We start from the raw sequence: 18,551 nt of genomic DNA, 5'->3' as shown, positions 1-18,551 counted from the left end.
TGACATTATTTTCATTTAGTGATCTTGCCTTAACGCTTCTAATATACATCTAACAATTATATGCATTTATAGATATATCTCTATATATAGATATATAAACATACACATTCTCTCCTGGGACATGTAAATATGTCCTTAGGGCTGAACAATGGTTATTAATACACTTCCATTGCTCTCTATGGGAGAAGAGACATCTAGAAAATCAGCAGGAAATAGCTCAGAAAGATATTTTAGTATTAGCATGCAGATTCTAGTGGCTCTTTTTATATGTTTATTAATACAAATAATGCTGATGGTGTTCTGAACTAGTCTTATTTGTGTGAAACGAATTCCAGTTTCCCTTATGTTTGTAAGGAGGCTGGATCCAGAGAAGTTTCAAACAGAGCTTCCCTGTCCATGACTTTGGTGACCATCCCGCATCTTGTAAAATCATAATGGCATGGCATATTTATTTAAATTTTGGTCAGTGTGACTGTACAGTTTACAACATTCTCTAGTTGAACAGCAGGAGAGGAAGAGAACAGTATGATGTGAGTGGGCCTGGTCACGTCCAGGTTCAGGGCCATAGCTATCAAAGACAGGAGAACCAAAACCAGAGAAGTCACACTGTCACCCTGAGAAATCCTTGCCTCCATGCCCTTGCCTTCTCAACTTCATCCCAAAGTCTACCCAACCCATGTCTCCCTGGTGAGAGGTAAACAGCCTGCCCCTCCAATCCTGGCATGACATAGCTCATCAATGGAGTTCTGCCCACTATGACATGGCCACGCTGTTTCTAGGGCTGATGCTGAGTACTCAGATAGGGACCAGCTCCCAACTTCCAGGTAAACATATTGCAGAGCTGCCTTTGTTTATGACCATGGGAGTTTCCATCTTAATGTAAGACTGTTGTGAGGTACAGGCTGATGCTATCTTATTTGAAAGATCTGTGTCTTTCCCCAAAGTGAGTGGAGAATTTTACCAGAATTTTGTCTTGCGCTACACACTCTTGTCAGGAGATAAAACCAAATCCATACATTAGCTTTCTTCTGCTTGGACTACTTCCACAGACTACTTCTTCCTGTTTAGGTGACCAGACAAGAGGCTGCAGGCACAAACTGACACACTGGAGGTTTCCTCTAAGTACCAGGAGCACTTCTGTACTGTGCAGTTGATGGAGCTGTGGCACAGATTGTCCATCGTCTGTGGGGTCTCCTCTTTGGACACCTCCCAAAGTCACCTGGTGGTTCTGTCCACACTGACCTGAGTATCCCTGCTTGAGTGGGGGCTGGACCTGATGGACCCACAGGTCTCTCTGCCCACCTCAGACAACACTGTTGTCCTGTGATTCTGGATCACTGGGCTGAGGTCAAAAGGATGATGTTCAACAAGATGAAGGTTTTGACCATAGCAACCATAAATAACACTACAGGCTTAGGGTAGTGATTGGAAGACTGTGTAGAAGAAATGGATGCGGGAGTATTGTTCAACACTTGGCTAAACAGGATCCAGTGATGTGCCCAGGCAGCCAAGAAGGCCAGCAGCATCCTGGTGTGTATCAGAAATAGTGTCCCCAGTAGGAGGTGATCATCCCTCTGTCCCCAACTCTGGTGAGGTCACACCTTGAGTACTGTGTTTTGGGCCCAACCACTGAGGGGTGGGGAGACACTGAGGCTCTAGAGGGTGTCTAGAGAACTTGTGAGGGGTCCAGAGCACAAGTGTTATGGAGTGAGGCTGAGAGAACTGGGGTTGTTCAGCCTGGAGGAGAATCAGAGATGTTCTCTACAACTGCCTGAAAGGAGGCTGTGGTAAGGTGGAGGTCTCTTCCCTTGCATAACTGGTGAGAGGGCTAGAGTGGACTCAAGTTACCTTGTTTCAAGTGGAACCAAGGGAGGTTCACATTGGGTATTAGGAAATATTTATTCTCCAAAAGGGTAGTCATATGCTGGAATAGGCTGCCCCAGGGAGGTAGTTGAGTCACCATCTCTGGGGGTGTTCAAGAAACATGCAGGTATTGTGCTGGGGGACATGGTTTAGTGGAGAAATATTGGTGGAAGATGGACAGTTGGACTTAGATCTTGAAGTTCTTTTGCAACCTTAGTAATTCTAAGGTTCTAAGATTCTATGACTCTATGTATGTCATAGATTAAAGCAATGAAAAACTTCCCATTATGTGTCTCTATATATAATTTCCTCAGGCTTTAACTGCTTGTATTAAAAAAATAAAAAAAATCATTTTTTGCATTAAGATGAAAAATTTTTTTAAAGCATTTCAATTATTTGTAAAACCACTATTACACAAACATCTTTTTAGAGTGCAGATGCAGAGAGGAATAGTGGGGAAAAAGGTGTTAAGAAAGGTGTTAGCTATTAAAGTGATACTTTCATAACATGGAACCATGGGCACGTGCCGCATAAGTGGCTTGTGTCACAAGGAGTGTTCAATGGTGGCTGCAGCAAAGTTAAGAGTGTGTGAGTGTGCAGGGTGGGGGACACTCAAACCACTGCATTCTTCTCTAAGTGTTTTTTTGGGAACAGTCCTGGCACATGTTATCCCGTGAACTGTGCCCAGGCATTGTCTTGGAGAGCTCTAACTGGGATCGGCAACATCCCTTCCAGGGAGGGTATGCTTACAATTACGCATTACAGAAGACAGTGGTCCTGTCCACTGCTCAAATTCACTGCTTGGTACTGCTTTATTTTACAGCATAGGTATAACCTGTGTTTAATTTAATTAAGTGAAGGCCTACATTATTTTTTTCTTTCAGAAATGCTATGGTATAAAGACTTTGCTTCTTGCCAACTCTTCCCAGTCACTCTGCAGGCTGTACAGGAAGGTCTGTATTTTGTTCATTGTTTTCTGCAATCCAGTACCAGTTCAGCATTGCCACTTCAGCTGAAACCAGTAGTGTTTTTGCCTTGTACTGATGGCTATTATTATGTTAGTCTTTTTTCTCTTCAACAATTCAACTATCCTTGCTGTTTGGAGGCATTTCTCCAGATACACTTCCCTCAAGGATGCCTCCTGCAAACAAGACTCTATTGTCCCACTGACAATCCTAAGTTCAGTTATGGAATCTTTAATATCCATTAGGTTACACATATTATTTTCAATTCTGAGTATGTATTTATTCTTTATTCTCATTTTTGAATTTCTGGGTAAAATGAACAAACACAACAAAGTAAAGCAAAAAACCATCCCAGCAGTTCTCTATTCTTTTCTAGATGCAGTATTATCTTTTGTAATACAGATAACTATACAGAAATTAAAGCATGCCCTTTTAATGTAAGCACGGGTCTTCATAAGACAGCTGTGGAAGAAAGGTCTCTTAAACTAAGACGGGAGGTTTAGGTTAGATATTAGGAGGAAGTTCTTCATCCAGAGGGTTTGTGATGCACTGGAACAGGTTGCCCAAGGAGGTTGGTTGTGGATGCCCCATCTCTGGAGGCATTCAAGGCCAGGCTGGATGTGGCTCTAGGCAGCCTGGTCTAGGGGTTGGTGACCCTGCACATAGCAGGGGGGTTGAAACTGGATGATCAGTGTGGTCCTTTTCAACCCAGGCCATTCTATGATTCTATGATTCCATGATTCCTTGATTCTATGAAAGGTATTAGGTTTACTATAACCAGTAAACATAATTTCCATTTCCTAATCCTAATGATGAGATTCTAGTATTAAAAGATCTTTTGCAGGCAATAAAGACTTTGTAATAATTCTGTAACCATAATAATGATGTAATGCCTTAGTTATCTACTGATATAAGATCAATGTAGATTTTAGTAAGTAGTTTGTCACCTTTGTACACAAAGACATAATGATCTATGTAATTAAGTAAAGTATTGGAAGTACTTCTGGTTTGAAGTCACTTTCAAGGAAAGACTTCTGTTACTTCAAGAACAGGGGAAAAATTGTAAACATCTGCTTAGGTAATAAGAATCATACCAAGAGGTCAGATGCTGTAAATAACCATCCTGCATTCTGAAGCAGCAAGGTGATTCAGTTAATATTTCTATAGCCTCACTCTGGAGTTATCGTAAACCTTGCTTGGCTATTCCCTGCTTCAGGCATTATAGCAACATCATTCTCATATCTCTTGTTTTGCTACAGGTATAATAGTTAAAAAATTACCCCAATTTCTCTAGTTTCCCATGGCTATTAGATGTTCTTCTCTTTTCGCACTCTGAGTTATCATTTTGTTTTTGACTTAAAACTAAAAGCAGTTTTTTAGCACTTCTTATTTGCCTGCTTTGCACACAGCCCTGGAGAAACTAAGGATAATTTTTGACCATGACAACCTAAATCCTACTTTTTTACTGCAGTAAAGCCTGAGATTATCTTAGAAACTCGTGCCTCCCGGGATTTAGTCTTTACGACTAAGCACTGATTATGACTAGAACTTGAGATAAAAACAATCCTGCTGATTTGGAACTAACTCTGTCCTTCTGGAGCTACAGGAATCAGCTCAGAGAGCTGAACATTAGCTAGGAGGAATTATTACAGATTTGCATAGAATTATTTAGTATATCTTTTGAAATGTCTTCATCTTCATTAATGAAATAGCAATTATTTTGGAGAACTTCACACAGACATACCATTTTGTCTCTTCACATTTCAATGGCTTACTTCAAGCCTGTCCTCATGTAGCAGGCTCTGTTTCAGTACCTTCTAGTACACTGCCCAATGGAGAGACTGAGCCTGAGAAACAGCCAAATGTACATCCTCCCGATGTCATGTGTCAGCGGAAGCAGTCCTGCCTCGCTTGCTCTTAACAAGTCTTGACAATGTCCCCGTACAAGAAGACAAGATTTTCTTAGTAAATATGTTTGGGAAAATCCTGTTTTGATTGACAACAGTGACAACACCCCTAAGGGATTGTGAATCATATGGGAATGGAGCTGCTGCCTTACTTTCACACAGAACAGGAGAGGCGTGTGTTGGAGCACCTGGATGGATGCTCTTTTTCTTCTACATAACTTACGAGCTTGTTCGTCTTCTGAGTTTCTAGAAAGCACGAAGAATGGTAAAAAATGCATTGGAAGGATTATTGTGAGGTGCCATATAAAGTGTCACTGAGATATTTCTGTCACCCAGACATTTACTTTTTCTTACCTTTAATCTTTTCCTTAATTAAAGCAAAACTCCTGCTGGTGCAGGTTTATCTTTAGCAATTTGTGTCGGTCAGTCGCTCGTTCATGCAATGTCTGTATCAATACATAATCATCAAAGGTGACAGCTGTGTGAAGCTGTCACAACAAATATAGCAATAATTTTATTTTTGTCACTGTTAGAATGTGTTAAGGGCTGCAATATTTCTACTTCTGAAAAAAATGTAAAACATGAAATGCCTCACGACTAATAAAAGCACTGCATACAGCATATGCATGTGGATACATTACATGTGTATGCTGCACAGACATGTATTTATAGTAACATGCTGTAATTATGGCAAAAGTTCTGTCAGCATTTCCAGTATAAACATCATTTTCAGGATTTATTACAGTCATAGGATTAGATCCCAGATAGAACTTGGCAAATGAGGCCTCAGCCTGGGTAGCAAATTCTTCTACAGATTTCTTTTTTAAAGATTTGCTTTATAATGTATACAAACACAAACAGAAACAGATGTTTGTAAAGGTTTTTCTATTATTATTTGTACTGGTGTAATTAAAAGCCAGCACAGGGTTAAGCTCAAAGTACTTGAGTTTAAAAAATAAAAAATAAAAGCGAGAGAGTGTGAGAGAGAGACAAAGAAAGAATGAAAAAAAAAATAAAAAAAAAAAAAGAAGGAAAAAGGAAAGAAAGAAGAGAGAAGGAAAGAGAGAAAGAGAGAAGGGAAGGGAAGGGAAGGGAAGGGAAGGGAAGGGAAGGGGAAAGGGGAAAGGGGAAAGGGGAAAGGGGAAAGGGGAAAGGGGAAAGGGGAAAGGGGAAAGGGGAAAGGGGAAAGGGGAAAGGGGAAAGGGGAAAGGGGAAAGGGGAAAGGGGAAAGGGGAAAGGGGAAAGGGGAAAGGGGAAAGGGGAAGGAAAGGAAAGGAAAGGAAAGGAAAGGAAAGGAAAGGAAAGGAAAGGAAAGGAAAGGAAAGGAAAGGAAAGGAAAGGAAAGGAAAGGAAAGGAAAGGAAAGGAAAGGAAAGGAAAGGAAAGGAAAGGAAAGGAAAGGAAAGGAAAGGAAAGGAAAGGAAAGGAAAGGAAAGGAAAGGAAAGGAAAGGAAAGGAAAGGAAAGGAAAAAGGAAGGGAAGGGAAGGGAAGGGAAATCTGCTCTCACTTCAGGGCAGATGGGCTTCACAGTATCCTGTTAATCCTGGTTCTGCAGGTGTAGAAACCTAAACACCTTCTGGTGGTTGCCTCATGTTCTCCTCTGCAGAAGAATTAACCTACTCTAAAAGAGCATTCCTGATTTCATTACTTAGTTCAGGACTGTGGTGGTTTCACCCTGATTGGCAGCTCAGTTCTACCACATCACTCTGACACTGTCCCTCCTCAAAAGAAGAGGGGAAAAAAATACGATGGATAAGGTCTCAAGGGCTGCAATAAGAACCAGGAGATCACTCACCAGTTGCCATCACAGTCAAAACAGATGCAGCATAAGGAAATTAATACAGATTATTACCTATTACTAACAGACTAGAGCAATGAAAACTAAAAGCAAACATAAGATATAGATACATCCAAAAGTGCCATCTCTTCTAAAAACAGTATGGGGTGAATTTTTATTTAAACTAAATACAGATGAATGTGTATTATTGTCATACCAAACAAACAAACAAAAAAAAACCAACAAAACAAAACGGTTTGCATTTTGAACTAGTGAAAGAATTTTCAAACTGAATCTTTCAATGAAAAACATTAACTCTGTTTCAGCTAGAAAATAAGAATTCCACTTCAAACATTCCGGTGAAAAAAGAATTCATCACATTCATATTTAGCAAAATTGAAGTTTGAATGCTATGATCTTTAACCCAGTACAGATTTTAATCTCAGTGTGGATAAAACATCTAAAAAGCAATAAAGCAACAAAAATGTGTCAAGATAATGTAACGCTACAAGTGGCTATTGTCGGGCTGATCTAAAATATTGTCAAGATTTTTCTCCTCTTTACATAGTAATTATCTGTACAGAGAAAAACATCATACCAGAAAGGTCATATTTGGGACCAGAATTGTGTGGAAACAGACTCCTTTGAGATTGTTATGTAATCATCTCTATTGGTATCAATGACAATTGTTGGCTTACCAAGTAATAAAACAACAGTAGTCAGGGTTTTGTGTAATGTCTGTGTCATGAATACTTCAAATACTAGAGGGTAATACAAAAAGAAAAAGCACTTTGTGAGTCCTTACCTTAAGTGTATGTCCATACACACTCAAAAATATTGGAAAGCTCTCACAAATCTGCCTTTGTAAAACAAAGTTCCATAAAGACGTTGGAATAACAAAATATTTTTATATTAAAAATACAGATTTTGTAGAGAATTTCCTTCATGCTGTGTAATGCACTGAAAAATTATCTTTTCTCATTAAGGTTTCATTGCAAATAAAGAGTGGAACACAGTGGCTTACTCTTGTATTATCTGATAAAAATCAGGTAAGTGAATGGATGATTTTCTTGCCAGATGGCAGAAAGTTAGAAGGACTACACGACCTTTAACTAAAATCACCATAAATTTACTCTGATTTGCTCAGAAAGAACAAGAAAAGAACAGCTATATTTTTGAAATTGTAATAAATGTCTCTGTTACTTTCTTTGAAACTGTAGCCAAGAAGGAAACCACCTAAGGTAGAATCTTGATATCTGGAATACTCATTTATACAAACATTATGAATTAAGAAGGGGTAAACTATCCTAACACTGAGAAGTAGCTGTTCAATTATTTTCATCAAATTCAATCCACCAATTTATCAGCCATGTTATGCGAGCAGTTACCCTCTACCTATACTGAGGTGCAGAATGCCTTCACTTTGGAAAAGGTAAGGTTAACAAAGGTCACCAGTTCTCTTTATCTGACTGTAACCAAGAAAACTGCTGAAAGCAAGCAAGTATGCAGTTGGCACACTGGTGATTTTTCACTGTGCCACTGAGTGGAACCTTGGTGCAGTCATAGATCATGGACATGAGTATTTGCACATGCACACATACAAACAAAGAAAATAATACCTAAAAAAATAAATAACACAGATGAAGGTCCAGATTTTGATAAGAATATTTCTCCACAGGGCAAGCAATGATTGAGGATTTTGTTTCATTTGCTGTTTCCTCTTTCTAGTCATTTGCTTTCTCATTTTTAATCTCACACTAGCTTTTTTATTATGATACTTTTATTTATCTATTCTTGAACAATATAAAAACACTCATGAAAAAGCCCTAGGTGTCCATAAAATTAATTAGATTTACAATTCCAAATGAGGTCCACCAAACAGCATAGCAATAATCACATAGAGAGAACAAATTAACTCAGCTAGCCAATAAATCAGAACACAGATCTGTATCGTTTTTTTCATCTCCAAGAAACAATTTTTATTTTTATTTTTATTTTTTTAATGTTTTATTTGTCCAGGGCCATAAAAGGAATAATTAAACACATTTCTTTTTTTTTTTTTTTTTTTTTTTTTTGGAGTATGTGTTTTATGTCCCTGCGGGATATGACACTGTTGGCTAACAAGACTGAAAGTTCTCTGATGTCACTATTTCTATTTATCCAGTTTCAGGCAAGAAAACATCTGTATGTTTCTGAATTGGTTGTTATTCAAAAGTAAACTTGTTCTGATGTTACCTGTTAGGGTGATGAGCAATTGCATATTGCAACTGGGTGTGAGCAACCAAAGATGTTCTGTGGCAGAGCACAGTGGAAAGAAAATTTATCTCATACTCTAATAATAAAATCAGAGCACCTGAGATCACATCCTTGGAAAAACGTCTGGACCTGGTTGGCCTCTAGATCCCAAACTAGATCCCCCATCCTGTTTTAGGTTCTAAATGTACTGTAAATCTTAAAAGCATTATGTTCCTTGATGCTGAATCCTTCCTGTTCCACTACCCCAGTGTAGATGGAGATGCACAAATAACAGCAGAACATAAGTACAATTTAGAATGCCACCAGATACCAGGGTTTTGGTCAATTACTATTTATCACTAGTAAGTTAGGGGGTGATATCTAGGTTTTCTTTAGTATAAATGTTACTATTAATTAGAAGAATAGAATGTGTCACAGAATGCAACACTACCAGCTTATCATTTTTTTTCTGTGGCTGGTTAAGACCTGGTGGAATTACTGCATTTTCCTATAATATTGAAAACAATTGTGATTGGGTGAAAAGCTGCACATTTTAAAGTGAAAGTCTGGCTTTTAAGGTAACAGTACTTCACTAACCCTGAGCCTTTCTTTTCAATTTGAAACTACCATAGGAATCTGAGAGAAAAAAAAAAAAAATCACCAAGATTAATAAATAAAAGTAATATCCAACATCGAACTCTGAATCTATCCGCATGGATGGACTGCTATCCAACTGCATCTTGAATATGATTAAAAATATAATTTGACTTTGAAATCCAAATGTATCTAGCACCTTCTTCCCTAGAGGCCAAACCAGATGTGCCTTGTTTTTATCCTGCTGGCAGCTAGATGTAATTTCCTAGGTAGACATCCATAGAAATCCTGTGATATCCTAAAAAGTAAATTTCATCAAGCTAAACACACAAGATCTAAAACATTATACTAATGAAATTTTAAACCCCATCCCATAAAGTTATATTTCACAAAAGTGGAAAGCAGTTTTTATTCCTTTTGCTGCAAATTTTGTGAACATATGGTGTAATGTGGAAACATGGATAGTCAGAGCAGTTAGCAGTTGCTGTGGTACTGCTGGCTTATTTCCACTTTACAAATTCATACGAAGCTAAAATATCACGCTGGTGACATATGCTTACCGGCTCTCCATTTACTGCCTGCAGCTATGGGCTCCTGTATTCTAATGGTAATTCTACAATCTGTTCACTGACAGCTCAGGGGGCCAGATGATATGCACACTACTGACAGGGACATCACTTTCATGAAACATTTACTTCTCTGCACCTGAATATTGGAGTAATCATATAGAGAGTCGACACACCATGAAATAGAGTTAGACTGAAGATTCTGAGGAGAAAATAGCAGACTGTCACTCAAAATAAAGTTCATTTTATACCCAGCAGAGCTAGGTTAAAAGACATTTCCATGCACTGAAAATGCTTTCCATCTTTAAAGGTGCAGTTTAAAAGAAAAATGTTTTCCTCATATTTTTCTTCATTGGCTTAAGGGATAATTACACTCTGGGACTTGCATTTGGGAGAGCTTGTACTTTCTTGCCCTGTGTTATTTGGATGAAGTTATAGAAGGTTGATAGATGATGAAAACCAAACTTTGCTACATAGTCAAGAGCACTGCAAGCTGCCCCTGGAAAACTTTGTCTTGTGGATCTTTGTCATGTGGATCCATAAGGTGAACTGTGAGGCTTTGAGCACTGGAAGGACATACGCACACAGTGCTCACTCCTACTGGATCTTTACATCTGCCTGAGACTGGAGCACAGAGCAACTGAGGTTCGGCAGTGGGGCAGCCAGGGTGAGATGAGGTGCCTCATACTGGGGAGTTCTGTCCGTGAGCAGTTAGTTTCATCAGCAGAGTTGTATGGGTGGGAACAGAACAAGAACCATGGAGGTATCCCTGAGCAGATAGGGGCTCAGAGGAGAACTGGTAAAGCATATAATGAATTGTGTGAGTCACAGTTTTAGGGGAAAAGGTAGCAATAAATTCCAAGGCAAAAGGTTAATCATGCAAAATTTGAGACAAGGCCTAAAAGGCCAGATAATACCTTATCAGCCTCGATCATTTCCCACCAGAAGGTAATGACCAATTATCTAACATTATGAAACAGAAAGAGAGAAGTAGATTAAAACAGAGATTGTTCCCTTGCTAATAAAAACAGGGCAAGAATAAACACGTAGTGTAAGCTAGCAGCTGGTAAGCACAGAAATCATTTTCCCAGTACCCATATCACCTGTGAATGGAAATATTGTAACAATATTAATACATTTGCACTAATATATTTTCATGTTATAAAAGTTTTATTCTTTAATACCTTATGTTCTTCAGGGTTCTTCTCATTTAGTGACCAAGGAAAGGCTACCAGATTGCTATTTCTAAGGTGGTCTTTCTGCATTTTTCAGACTGGCACTTTTTTTTTACATTAATTAGAGAGATCACATGTCCTTGTGACTTCCCATTTCCAAAGGCGATTGAAACCTTTTTTGAGTAAACTGAATAGTATTTATCGGCAAGGTTTTTATATGTTGTTGTGTAGAAAGTTAAAGTGTTTGGAGCTAGGTTTTGAAAGAAATAACATCTTGACTAAGCATGGAAAAAAGACCCATTTTGATCTAGTTGAACAGCTATGTTCAAACAAAACGTAACTAGAAATTTTAAACAGCTTCTGTAGCTACCTTTGCATTTTCTTGTTCAACTGAAAATGAAATATGTAGAGAAATAGAAAACAAATGTATTTTTCCCCAGGGAAAAAGCAAAGAATAACATAAATATTATTAAAATACCCAAAATAACTCAAATACTATTTACAAAATTAAATCATACCTGATTTTCAGGCTATTCCAAAATTTCAGAGAAAATATATCACTTATTTATTTATTAGCAATCACTGTAGCTACATTTTATAGAATTACTTAAAAATCTTCTCTGCCTGTAGAGCATCAGTGATAGCTTACAACAATGCTCATAAGTGGCTGTAGCCTGCCACAGAATGTGTACAGTCAGCTTATTCTTTTATGGAACATTTATTTATGCACTTCTTGTTTTTATTCGTCCAAATTTACAGTTGTATACTAAAATGTTATTGCAAAGAGTGCTTTTATTTTATAGTAAAATAGTATATTATCTATTCTGTGTGGGAGGATGAAGAGATGGACCACAAAATCCATTCATTATTTCCCCCCATCTTTAAGTTTCTTCAAACACTCTGCAATAGATCTTTTTTCCCCAGAACTGCTTAAAGCACACTCTTACAGCCCTTCCTTCAGAATGGGGCAGCTATAAGTGTGTTGGGGAATGGGTCATTGCCATGTCACTGCCAACCCAATCCTGGGATGTTTGCATTATCATGAGGTCATTTATTTTACATACAGATTGCATCAAGCTTTTTTGATCTGGAATGCATCCTGAAATACAGAGATTAATATACAGGTGCCAAAAGTGAGGAAAATAAGACATCCTCCTGTGTCAGTAAAACAGCTCGAGTTCATTGCATTCTAGAGTGGACAGCTCTCCACTCTGGTAGTATTGAGACACTGGGCAAAAATCCATCTTTCCGCCCAAAATATGCAGGCTATTGAAATATGAATATTTTTGCATTTCACTGCTGAGCATTTGAGCAATTTGAACAATGAAACACTGTGCTTTCTCAAGAAAACTTATCACATGTGAAATAAATGAAAAATGCTTGAACCTTGGACTTGGATTCTAGATTTATGAGAATTGTCAGGTTGCTGGCATCCCAAGGCAGACTGTATGGTGGGGAGTCCAAGTGCTAGGCAGGAAGCACCAGGAGAGGCTTATGTTGAAATGCGGCTGGTTCCTGATTAGGAACCCAATGACGGTAGTTAGTTCCCATGACACATAACTTTGGTGAATCTTTCCAACAGTACTTTCCAACAATAACTTACATCCCCAGGATTACTACCTTGATGCTTAGGATTGTTTTTTATTGCCTTCCTCATGTCACTCTTGAACATTTTAAGAGACAAGAATCTAAACCCAATGGTACCTGATCAAAGGTGCAGCAAACATTATTGGAGTTAAGCGGCTCACCCTACTCATTGTTACACAGCAATTTTCTGATATGACCAGAGAACAATTTTGCCATGGATACATCAGGTAAATCGTAAAAGAAGACAAATATTAAAAGGTAATGTTTAAAGATAAAGCAGGAGCCCCTTATAATGAATACTTTTGCAGTGTCTTGACTGTTTGGAACCACCCACAAATGCTCATTTTGTTCAGAAGTTTTCTTAGCTGCTGATTTTGGAGGAACATGGTGAGACACTAGATCTTCATTTGTACATTTCCGCTCAGTTCCGATTCTGCTCTAGCTGTAGGTCAGAGTCGTACAAATGTTTCCTTTCCTACACAGGTAATCTTAGTCTATCATGTGAAGTATGCATGGTGCCCTTATCCACCCCATATCTTCATGATGTCTCCCTCTTGATTTTCTTCATTTTTAGCAAAAAGTCAACAAATAACCTAACAGTAATAAACACTCCACTTCTCTATTGCAGTATATATAGCAGTGGTAAATCTTTTCTTTTTTCTTTATCTTTTTTCCTTCCATTTGCTATTGTTTTCTCTTATTTATCCCCAGAGTAACCTCTGTATATGAAGCCAGTGTTTTTTTTTTGTTGTGTTTTTTTTTTTGTTTGTTTGTTTGTTTCTGCCTGTGCAAACTGGATTTCATTGTTTGTAGTGATTAAAGCCTGCTTCTCATGCTTGTTTACTCTAGTTCTTGATACTGCTCTGCATCAGTGATACTTTTTCTCTTATTGAGAGCTTCACTAAGTCCAGTGCTGAATTTTCTGAATTTCATGCTGGGCACAACATAAAAGAACTCCTTGCACATAAAGCAAAACTGATTTAACAGCACGCATCAGAAGAATGCTACAGCAAAAGTGAACTCTCATAATAACCTCTTCAAACATTCCTCTCCTCCAGCCAAATTCAATTTGCACGTTTGGTAGGAAAACAATAATAAAGTAAAAGAGATTACTTAATTACTACAAGCACCTCTACCTTACCAGCTTCAGCAGTAATACACACTTCTTTATTCCCACAAGCCAAAAGTTAAAATGTAGAGATGATGGGTATGAACACATATTCTCTGAAAATCTTTTTCCAGCACAGAATCAGAATTAATCAACTCACAACTTCACTTTGATATGATTTTGAGGTGCTTACTGTGACAATCCCAAACAACTCTTAGATATTTACCTGCCTTCTTTGTCCTTTATCAAGCAATCAAAGAGTTGGCTGCTGCTAGCCAACTTGAACAATGGGAGAAATGGTAACAACACTGAACCCTTGGGAAGATCTCATCTACATCCATGGCTGTTCATTTCTAGAAAACCAAAATGATTGTGTTGTCCAGATCTCAAAACTAGAGTGGGCAGCTCCTTGAGAAACTGTCCAGGCTTTACATTTTTCTACAAATAGGTACCAGTAAAGGATTAACAGAAAGATTGTAAATCCTGATTGAGTGGAAATAGTAAACATGGGAAGAAAATGGACTTGCTATTAAGCACAGAATAATTTTAAAATCATCTCTCTTCTTTTTATTTGATTAAATTACCCTTTCATATCCATGTGAGATGAGACTACTAAAGAATAGTAACTTTCACAGGCAATCAAGAAACAAACAAAATCCTAAATATCCTGTATCTATATCTGTGCCTGTAACTTTCAGACTGTTTTCACTTTTTCCCTGTAAGTCCAGTGAAGCAGGATGACAGACACATTCACATATGCCAAATTACCTCCAGGATTTTAACTTGAAATTGAAGGAGCAAGAAGTTGAGTTGAACTAACACTGGTACCATGTAGCCCCCAGGGAGCCATCCAAATTCAGTGTAACTGTGCTGATTTCATTACCAGTTCATCTCTGGAGACAAATAAATTCGGTCTAAGGCAGAATAGTTTAAAGAGCAATAGATTTTCTAATAACCTTGTGCGTTGGATGCACTTATTTTTATTTATTTATTTAAAAAAAAAAAAAGAAAAAGTAAAAGAAAAAGAAAAAGAAAAAGAAAAAGAAAAAGAAGAAAAAGAAAAAGGAAAAGAAAAAGGAAAAGAAAAAGAAAAAGAAAAAGAAAAAGAAAAAGAAAAAGAAAAGGGAGTATCTTTTGCAATTAAGGCTAAGACAAAGTGAACTGCAACTGAATTATGCTTGTTCAGGTATATAGCAATTCATGAAGGTAATTCCAGAATCTTCCTATGCAGAGCAACTCTAATATTAGATGTGAGTTTTGGTCTTAGGCTTAGTAAGCCCTTGAGTATGCCACTTAACTGATGAAATACACTTCTGTTTTTCTTTTTTTAAGCTACTGTTCCAGCAGTCATATTCAGTAGGTGGCTCTGAGGCTTAGAAAGCTTGTAATTTTAAATAACTTTTCTTGATGTAATATAATAATTAAAGCATATAGGCCTTGAAAATCAATCTCATTAGAGCTCTTGAGAGAAATATGCAAAAATTCAGGTGTTAGTAGAAGAAGCATGTATATATCCACGAGTAACATTTGGTCTCCTTAAGCTAAATGAGATACATTTCCCACTTACATACTCACCAAGGTACCCTGCTGGATCACTGACTGCTGTGAGAGGAGATGATACCATTTTCTGATTAAACGCTTACTCAGTCTGATGGTACCACAGAGTGGCTGCAATAGTAATAAGCCTCCAGAAGGGCTTAGATTAAACCTGTAGGACATTGTGGTGGTGCATTTCTGGGTAATTGTATAATCAATAAGAATAACACTTATCTTTCACAGAAGAACTTTTATCTCTGGATTTTTGGGATGTGCCAGCATTTAAGGTCTGTAGTCAGAACATTTTCATCTAGTGGAGAAATGCAGTTATTCTATGCAAATGCACTTTCTGCAGTGGTATATTTCTTTCATGGAACTGAAATTATAGATGCATTTACTCTGCGCTTGCACAGCAAATGGAGGTGATTCCCAACTGAGCAAGTGTTAGCGCAGAGAGAATATAAAGATGGGAAATCATCTTTGCAGGCAAAGGGCTTATTGTCCATCATACAGCAGGCAAGTCCTGGTCCCTAATTTTTTCTCTAATTTTGAGGTACTTCAAATAATATTGTCTTTGAGAACACATTCTGGCCAACTCTATTAAACAGAGTATTCATAACTTCTATGCAGGGGCTCTTCCTAGCCCGAAATCCATCTGAGGATTAAACCCAAGAGTCTATTCACTTTGTCTAATTTTTTTTCAGGAATAAAAATTGAGATACACAGCATGAATGTCCATCTGCTGCTCTGAACTAACTCAATCTGGGGTCCATTCAGAAAGGACCTTGGCAAGGTCCAGGCTTTCAAGTGGAGCTGCACTGAAGTCACTTGGAGACCACTTGAAGCTATGTGAACTGCAGCTTGGATTGAGGATATTAACTGCACACATGCAAAACAGTGACTGAAAAACTCTGATAATGTGACACAATTATGATAAAATGATGCTAAAAAGCAGTTATAAATGCTGTCCTTCAAGAGTGAAACAAACAGTTCAGTCACAATTCATCAGTTATTCCTAGGAGACATCTTAAATTGGATGTTTTGTCAAAATATCAGCAGAGTGGTTATTCTCAATGACTAGAAGGAACCCTGACAGAAGATTTATTTATTTATTTATTTATTTATTTATTTATTTATTTATTTAGGCCATCTGGCTTGTCCACTGGAAAAAAATAAATAAATAATTTGATTACTTTGACAGACTACTAATTTATTTCTGATATAATTAATACTGGCTTAACACCACTGAAGCTGTATTGGATGCAGGGGAAAAAAAATCATTCTGGCTTAAAACACAGAAAAGCAGGAAAGACTTAGGTCCTGCAATTATTTTATTAGAATTTTCTGTCATTGTTTATGAGCAGAGAATAGAATAAAAATAGTTGTATGAACAAATACCAGTGTGCAGTGAAATTCAAAACAGCCGAATTCTTGAATGTTGTCCTTTAAATCATAATTCCAGTCATCTGAACAAAATGTATGTTTTTTTTTTTTTTTTTTTTTTTTTTTTTTTTTTTTTTTTTTTTTTTTTTTATATATATGTAAAACTGAAAGCTCACAAGAAAGAATTTAGAAATGCAGACAGTGGATCTTGCCACCACATAAGTTTAATTATGTAAAGGTGACTGGCTAGATGAAATTTTCTATATTGTGAATGAGAAAAACAGCTCCAAAGGGCGAGTTCAAATCATTCAGGTAAATTTCTTCTCAGTTACGGTGTCTTCTCTCTCTCTTCTGGCTATGGAGGGAACCAAAGGATACTCAGCTGGATAGACAGAATGTGAACTCCTTTGCTTCCCTCTTTTACCCTTTTAAGAAGTCTTCAAGATGCTAGATGTTAAGAAGGTGATTCTGTAACTTCTATTCTATGACTTCCATGAGTCTCTCAAGTAATGACTTCTATAGTGCCAAGTTTTATTTGATGTCTAGCAGTTAGAATTCCTTCTAGCTTTCCTATGGGAAGAACTTGTGGGAATGGAAATCCTGTCTTTTTGTTTGTTTGTATGTTTTTCCCATGCTCTGAATCCAAGGAATCTTGTAGAAAAATCAGGTTCTTAGAGTGCAGACTTTAACTGCCAGGAAAATACATGCCTATTAGAACTTGAGAGAAATCTGTTTTTCCTTTCATTCCGCCAGCCTGTTTTTCTTTGTGAATATTAAACTACTTTTAGAAAATTTTATATGAACAAGGAATATAACTATAATCAGTTATAAATGCTAGACCAATTGTCTTCAGGAGGAGAAAGAAGCTATCATCAAAAATATATTAGGGATGAGCATCTGAAGTAATTGGCTACATTTTCAGCCCACTAGAATCAGTCCCATCAGACTAAGCTGGGTGATGGGAAAGAAAAGACTTGTATACCTTGCTGAAAGAGAGACTGGGGCCTGTATCTTTCCAAATGTGTGGTTTATGTGTCACAGCTCATCTAAAAAGAGAAGAAAACTATAATCATAGAATTATAAGATTGTCTTTGGCTTTGCTTTATTTGTCTTCAATAAACTGTTAATTTGAGCAGAAAAATCCCAGTTGACAAGGGATAAATTTTTAGGTTAGATTAAAAAATGTAAGTTTTGTGAATTTCAGAATGTTCACTATTAATACTGATTTCCCTAAATTACACACATTTTCAAGGAGAATAGAAGATAATGAAAGATTTCTGATGACCATCTAAAATACATAATGCCACTTCATTGTGCTCTTGAAAAGACCTATACTTTTATTACTATGTCTAGTTTCAGTTTTTTTCCACAGGCTATTTTACAGGAATAAAATAGTATCTGTTGGCAGTAAGTGCCTGTATATCCATAGGAAAAAAGACAAGAAGCAGATACTGCTAGCTAGCTGATGTAAACATAAATTCTAAATAAAAAGAAATTCAAGTGGGAATGCAATTAAATTACATGTGGTATTAAATGAATGAATCTATTCTTCTAATTGTATTCAGGCTCACATAGATGAAAGGATAAAAGCAGTGATGATTGTGATTGAAAAAAACCACAAACATACTAGATTGGGAAAGGAATTCTGAAAATCATAAAGAAGGTCTTGACATGTCCTTATAAATGAGAAAATTCACAGAGGACAAGAGCTTTACCTGCAGTACTGAAAAAACACAGTTCTTCACTGAACTGCTCATCTGATTTTGCCTTGAGTAGTTTAAACTGCTGTTGTGAAAGAATGTCTCTTTCTTCATGCAAGTTCTCCTCTGCCTCTACATTCTGAATAGAAGTTGTT

This window comes from Excalfactoria chinensis, chromosome 3, assembly GCF_039878825.1.
Source record: "Excalfactoria chinensis isolate bCotChi1 chromosome 3, bCotChi1.hap2, whole genome shotgun sequence".
NCBI classification, from domain to species: Eukaryota; Metazoa; Chordata; class Aves; order Galliformes; family Phasianidae; genus Excalfactoria; species Excalfactoria chinensis.
Note: the sequence above shows the minus strand (reverse complement) of the source record.